This window comes from Monodon monoceros, unplaced genomic scaffold, assembly GCF_005190385.1.
Source record: "Monodon monoceros isolate NGI ecotype Baffin Bay Population unplaced genomic scaffold, NGI_Narwhal_1 Super_Scaffold_3, whole genome shotgun sequence".
Lineage (NCBI taxonomy): Eukaryota > Metazoa > Chordata > Mammalia > Artiodactyla > Monodontidae > Monodon > Monodon monoceros.
Window position 1 is genome coordinate 37,926,506 of NW_021703780.1, and position 7,840 is coordinate 37,934,345.

At 42.2% G+C, this 7,840-nt stretch overlaps 1 pseudogene; it reads right to left on the reverse strand.

Annotated features, from left to right (window-relative positions):
- Window positions 1-6,798: 6,798 nt before the first annotated feature.
- On the reverse strand, window positions 6,799-7,374 carry LOC114907949 (annotated as a pseudogene).
- Window positions 7,375-7,840: the final 466 nt, after the last annotated feature.

Here is a 7,840-nt window from a genome sequence, read left to right on the forward strand (position 1 = left end):
GTTTTCAGTAGGTTCCAATTTTCTGGCTGTATAATTATATTTTTACAAGTGATAACAATATTGCCTTTCTATATCTGTATAATCCATATCCATATCTATAAAGGATTTCAATCTAACATGAATGAAAATATGAAACGGAGAATCTCACGTGTGTCCTCAGAAGAATAGTACTTAAGAACAGCGAGACTGATTTCCATTAAATGTCTGATTTACAGAAGACTGAGGCTTATCTCCTTACCAAAGAACATTTGCCAAGAATCTCTCCCCATCCTTAAGCCAATGAACTTACTGCTTGGACTCTAGCTGGACTTCCCCACTCTTTGTACTCCTTGCCTATAAATAGAGTCCTTCCCAAACCCTCAAGTGACTCAATTGACTGTAGCTTGCTACAGCATGCATTTCCCAAATTGCAATTCTTCTGCTACTCCCAAATAAACTCAAGTTTCTGGTAATTTGAGCTTACCTCGGTTTACCTCCTTATTTAGGTTGATATTCAATGGTGTCAGAAGTGGGTTCCAAAGGAGATGACCCCTGGAGGGACAGTGACTCTCAGAACTGAGCGAGGTACCTGCACTGAGCCCCTTAAGCTCAATGCACCTTACAGTCACCTTCTTCTTCTGGCTTGGTGAGTCTCCTCTTGGCTTTCAACCTCCCTCCTTTTGGTCAAGCTCTCCAACTTTATTCGGGATTTGGAGAAGGACAGATTGTCCTTCTGGTGAGTGCTCTTTTGGTTTCTAAATTAGAATACACTTGGTTTAGATTTAAACTAGTGGATTTTCCTGAGAGCAAACCAAAAACTAAAATTGGTGAACACAGATTGAGCACCTAAATGCTGCCAGAGCGCTCGCCACCTGTATGTGAGAGACAACCATCCTCCAAGCACAAGATTCCTGTGTAAGGATAAAATGGTCACAGGTGAGCAAGTTTTCCAGTTTTCCTCTTACCACTCACAAGAAAATTCCATGCAACAAGGGACACCTGGTCATAGGTTGGGCAAGTAGGGCAAAGGCCATCTGCCAGAAAAAAAAGGTATCCCATGAAAGGCACACTGTGGAACAAAACACAAGTTCCAACCCTAAGCATATCCCTTTGGCTCTCTAGGACTGTTTTGCTTTGCTCTCGGGAAAACTCCAAAAATGGGAACCCAGTCATTTAAATGCTTTAAGGGTGGCCCCCTCTTTAGGGACCCCAGCCAGTTTTATGTTTAAAAAATTATGGTTTCTCCACATGTGCATGGACCAATCTTACTGAAGACAACCTAGAATTACAATGGCCATTATGAGGAATGTTCCAATTAGACAAGATCATTCATTTAAGAGGTGCACTTGAAGACAAGGGTTCCCAAATCAAACAAACAGAATGGGATAGCTATTTTAATTGGCATGCAGAAACCCTCAAGAAGCTTCAAAATTCCAAAAATTTGAAGACTTCGTTGAAAGATTCATTGCAAAAGGCTAATGAAAAATTAAAGATATAAAAGGTACATATAACAGAAGACTATGAGGCTGATGTAGCACCTACTGCTCCCCTCTATCCTCCTTTACTTGGTACTCATTCTATTGATACTAATCCTCTGTCCGAATTGCCTTTCTACTCTGAAGAGACTGCATGACTGCAAACGCAAATTCACCAAGTTAGTTATTCTCATATCTACCCTCAAAAGAATGGCCCCCATATTGGTCTGTCCCATAGCTGACAGGACTCTGAGGGATACTCTGGTAAACTGCTACTGTTCCCAGGGAATTTGAGGTTCTTTCTTCGTCGCGAGAGAATTCAGACAAGTGATACATAAAAAGTGGTTGTTTTGAAGAGAGTAACACACTCCACAGACAGAGTGTGGGCCATCTCAGAAGGTGAGAGAGAGCCTCAAAATATGGCATGGTTACTTTTTATGGGCTGGTAATTTCATAGGCTAATGAGTGGGAGGATTATTCCAATTATTTGGGGGAAGTGGTGGGGATTTCCAGGAATTGGGCCACCACCCACTTTTGGCCTTTTATGGTTAGCCTCAGAACTGTCATGGTGCTGGTGGGTGTGCCATTTAGCATGCTAATATAGTACAATGAGCGTATAATGAGGCTCAACGTCTACTGGAAGCCGGATCTTCCGCCATCTTGGACCTAGTTGGTTCTCACTACTGTTTGTCATGTACTATGGCTATGTCATTATTTTAGAGGTTGTGCCCTGCCCCCTTCCCTCCTGTTTCACTACCAGTTATTCCCTTAAATAGCCAAGGAGAAACTAAATTTAGAAGTAATGGAAAACCTTGCCAAATTTTAGTAAATACCAGAGCTACACTGTATTTTAAACCCCACTCACTTTGGAGCCTGCAGATTGGATCCTAGAAAGACTGGCAGAAGCCAAGTGAAGGGTGAGAATTCTTACCAGAGTCAGCTCTCCTGAATCTCTGTCTATAGTACCCAGTCGAGGGAGAAAAATAAAATTTCATATTGCCCCTGCCTTTCCAAACCCAGATCCATTGGTTATTGGTCCTTTCTCTCCTGGGATAGCTTTTACCTTCTTGTTTGTCTCATTTTGTGTCCTTAGAACTTGGCTTGACAATCATCAGGTTGGGGATCCCAAACTATGGCCAGACAGAAATGTCAGTTGCACCCCATTTATGACTAGATGTGGCTAGACAGAAATGTGGATTCCACTCCATTTGCAGTTAGGGTCTATGGCCAGCCCTAAGGGCAATTGTCTAAATCTTTTTTTATTTGGTTATCTTTGGGAATGGCTCTGGATCCTGGGAAGGCAATCCCTTTTGCACTCTCTTTGGGACGCCTATATGTGTTTATCCCATGTATGTCTTTCTCTTCCTAAAGAACCCTGTTTATTGTTGAATGTGTATCTTTTCACACGTGTTCTTACAAACCTGGATTGTTGTTTTGCCTGTTTGTATTTTTAATTTACATAATGTTATTTGGTACGTCTCATTCTGTTGCTTACTTTTTTTCAGTAAACACTACATCTCTAGGATACTTCCACATTGCTATGTGTTCATCCAATCAGTTACCTCTAATATGTAAATAATTCCCCAGGGTGTACGTCTACTACATTTTATCTGTCCTTCTCCCAGGATCTTTCAGCTCCCTGCTAACACAAATAGTGCTGCCATGGACGCCCTTATTCAGGTGCCCTTAAATAGCTGTGTGAGAATGGCCAGGAGTGGAATTGCTAGTCCCTGGGGAATGTGGACACCAGTTTTCACTAATACTGCCTGATTGTTGTCCAGAATGGCTGACAACCAGTCCACATGCTCCCCCACACCCAGCAGAGCATGGAATTCCTGTATCCCTACAGCCTCACTAACATTCAACACATCATAGTAATACATGAAACCCAGTTGAAGAAGCCTAGCATTGCAGGAAAACTACCCTCACTTCCAATCCCTGGAGCAACTGGTCTCAATTTTTGTTTTCAGTTTTTCCAGTGGTTACTTTCATTTATCTAAATAATATTTTGGATTTTTTTAAAGATAAATAATTAATTTTTATCACAAAAAAAGAAATACCTTTCCATGCCTAGTTTTAAAAATTCCCATTAGGATTGCATATAGAAATTGTCAAGCAGTTGTTTAAACCTATTGACATGGTTCCTTGATAGTAACAATTCCTTAATCTTAAATCATCTTGGATTTCTTAAATACAATCTAAGTATGGGATGGCTAAGTCATTTCGTGTACTTTCAAGTTTAATTTATTTCTTGATATTAAGAAATACGGTTGTATTTATTGCTCTAAGTGATCCTGCTGCATCCCTAGAATGATTTGGAAAACCCAAAGCATGTGACCCTCAGTATTAATCAGGGTCAGTAAACTATGTTTCGTCACCTGTTTTTGTATGGCCTAAGAGTCTTTGAGAATGGTTGTTACATTTTTCAGATGGTTGAAAAAAACTTTTTTAAGAATAGTATTTCATTGGGTCATTTGTAGAGACGTGGATGGACCTAGAGACTGTCATACAGAGTGAAGTAAGTCAGAAAGAGAAAAACAAATATCGTATATTAACGCATATATGTGAAATCTAGAAAAATGGTACAGATGAACCAGTTTGCAAGGCAGAAATAGAGATGCAGATGTAGAGAACAAACGTATGGATACCAAGCGGGGAAAGCGGGGGTGGTGGTGGTGGTGTGATGAATTGGGAGACTGGGATTGACATGTATACACTAATATGCATAAAATAGATAACTAATAAGAACCTGCTACATAAAAATAAATAACTAAATAAAATAAAATTTAAAAAATAATATTTCATGACGTGAAACTAATATGAAATTCAAATTCAATGCCCATAAAAAAAATTTTATTGGAACACAGCTAGGCTTATTTGTTTTCTTGTTACCTATGGCTACTTTCTTGCTCCAGCCACAGAGTTGAATAGTGGCAACAGAGATAATATCGCCCACAAAGCTGAAATTATTTACCATCTGTCCCTTTACATAAGACTTTTGCCAGCCCCTGGTATAAATGATTCAATCAACAAAAGTTTATGGTGAACCTACTAGTGAAGGACGTGCTGTCCTGGTCCCCACGGGTGTTTACTGTCCTGCTAGAGAGACAGTCACAACCCAGGGTGACAAGTGCTAGGATGGGACAGCAAGGGGAGGTCCAGGGGGATAGAGCAGAGGCCTCTAAGCCAAACTGGGGAGTTCAGGGAAAGCTTCTCACAGGTGTTTCTGTCCAAGCAGAGACCTACAGAGTGAGAAGGAGCTGGCCACGTGAAGATGGATGAGGGGAGGTGGCAGGAAGAATGTTCTGGGTAAAAGAACAGCAAGTCCAATGGCCAGAGGGATCAGACCATATTGCTGGAGGAACAGGGAGATGTTTGCGTTATCATTTGCATGATAGGCTTATTTCTAGTTAAACCAAGTTTAGTTTGCATATGAATAAATAACTGATATATAGGGCTCTTAGTGAAGGAAGCAAGGAAGGAAGGAAGTGTTACCACTGATTGATTGATTCACTCATCCACTCATTCATTCATTCTTTCAATAAGAATTGATTGAGCACCTCTGTAGTGCTGAGCACTGGGCTAAGTCCTGAGGATGCAGAGGAAAACCTGAGGAGGGCTCCGTCCTAAAGGTGCTCACAGTTTATTGAGGAGAGCAGACAAAAAAATAATTTCCGCAGATGCGAGGACCGCCCATACTGCCGTATCATGGAGGGCCCACCGCATTTCCAACCCCCTTCTCTCTGGCCACCTAGTCATTTTCCCAGCCTCCCGTGCAGCTAGGGGTGGGCATATAACCGGTTTTGGCCAATAAAATGTAAGAGAGATCTGCTGAGAAGTGTCTGGGAAAACTCTTCAGATTAAAGGTGAAGCCACAAAAGATACCACCACTTTGCCCCTCTTGCCTGCCTTTGCATAGAATTGTGATGATGGCACAGTGGGTTCTGTGGCAGCCACCTTGTGATCATGAGGTGATGAGCACCAGCATAAAGCTGGTCCCTGTTGGCTTCATCGAGCTGCTGCACCAAACCTGGAATTACACCTACCTTCAGGGACTCCTGGTTGAATTAGAAATTGCATGTTATTATTGTGTAAGCCAGAAGTTCTCAGCTGGAGTGATGACATCCAGGGGACCTTTGGCAATGTCTGGAGACATTTTTGGTTTTCACCATGGGAAGGGGGTTACTTCTGGCATCTAGTGAGTAAAGGCCAGGGATGGTGCTAAACATTCCACAATGCATAGGACAGTCCACACAACAAATAATTATCCAAAATGTCAATAGAGCCATGGTGAGAAACCCTAGTGTAAGCCATTATTGACCAAGTGCTTTCTTTTTTGATACAGGGAGTGGGAGAGCCTGGCCAGAGCTCACGGGACGGGGAGATAGGAGGAGGGGCAATGTCTACCTTAGGACACAGGAAAGAGGAGTGCAGGGAATTATTACAGCTGGCTTCACTCACACTGTTAGGCTTGGAGCAAGTTCCATGAGAGAGTTGTGGACCCCAGTCCCTCAGGTGAGACCCCACTGTGGGCTCCTCTAGGCCTAACCCTGCCTGTACCCAAGTGCCAACTCTGTGCCCCAGGCTAAGTGCTCATGTGGATCGCCTCCCCAAAATTTCCCAGTGATTCTGAATGGTCAGTATCATTTATTGCTGCTGAAATAAAATTTCATATTCTAAGGCAAGTCAAGGAAAATTTAAACATAAATAATTTTCTCTGTCCTTTGGCCGCCTCTCTCCCCTCTGCAATGCATTGTGTGTCTGCATTATGCATCGACCAAACCTCCCCACTAGCAGAAATACCTGCTCAACCATAAGGAGCAACTTTCTCCACTCCTTAAACTCTAACATTCCTTCTTAATCTTGTAAGGGGCCACCATGACCCATGGCCCACTACTCGCTTTGTGTCACCTGTCAATGATATGTCACTTAATGTACAGCCCTCTGTCTCAAAACCTTATATAACTGTGCTTTGACCTCTAATGGGCAGAACAGTCCCCAGAGCTTTCTGAGTGGCTGTTCCCGGGTTATAATCCTCAATTTGGCTCGAATAAAAATTTCCATTTCTTCCTTAGACTGGTTAATTTTTTCGTTGACATTCCCATTGTACAGCTGTGAAAAGTGAGGTGCAGAACAATGGGGTCCCATGGTTAATGACATGTTTTGGAGACTGACTAACAGGTTTTTTTAATCGGCCATTTAGCATTGTCCCTTAAGCATCTTAGTTTATCGTTTTGTTTTGTTTGTTTGTTTGTTTCCCAAGTCAAAAGAGCTTTTATTCATTTTTAAAATATCACAAAACAGTCTGGCCTCTTGCGGTTTCTGTAGCTGGATCACTCAGATCTTATTCTTCAGCCTGCTGAACTGTTTCTTTTTCAGAAACATAGATACCATCCCAAAATTTTCTGATATCCGTGTTTTTAACTGTTGTGGCTTGCTGAATCAAAGCAGCCAAGTCTGACACAAGTTCAGTGTTGTTTCCTTCAAGAATCAACGCATCTTTCTGGGCTTGAGATACTGAACAAGTAACGCCTGGCCTCATCCGAACCCTGCGGATATATTTTTCACCCCAAAAATTCCGGATTTCAACAAGAGAAGCATTCTCCTGAATAATAACGTTGATGGGGGAAGTAAGCATACACAGACCTCATCTTGCAACGGAAGCCCAGTGTAACACCCTTGATCATGCTCTGTACATGGCTACAGATAGTGCAAACAGTCACCAGTTCCTTTCTAATCCCCCACCATTTGTCAACCGGAGCCTCTTTTTCTTTCCAAGGAGACTAAGTTCTACATTGATGTGATTGAAGTCCCTCTGCAGGGTACCTCTGGGGCCCTTCACAATAACTGCGCATCCCTTCAGAGTAATGTTGACATTTTCTGGAATGTCGACAGTCTGATTGCTGAGAATGGTCTTCATTCTCACAGTAGGTACAGCAAAAAGCTATTTTATCATTTTGATCATCACTTTCCAGATCTGTAAAACAACACTACTTACTTTATAAACATTATTATGGGGTAAAAATAAATAATGCATGTAAAGGGCCTGACATGTGGTAAACATTTCACAAATGGCTGTTGTTGTTCCTACTATTTCTTAGTATGCCCACTGGGGCTAAGGAGCTGGGGCTGCAGTGCAAATGTCAAAGCCAGGCCATCATCACGGTCGCCTGAGTCACCCACTTGCAGTGGGGACCCAGAAACAACTGAGGGAGGGGAGATTCTGGGAGCCACTGGGGAGACAGAAAAAGTCATTGAGATAGGGGAGTGTGAATGCAGACTGAGATTCATTGAGTACTTTAGGCACAAGACCTAAACAGTTATTTTGCACAGGAACCAAAAGACTTTTTTTGGCCACGCCACACGGCTTATGGGATCTTAGTTCC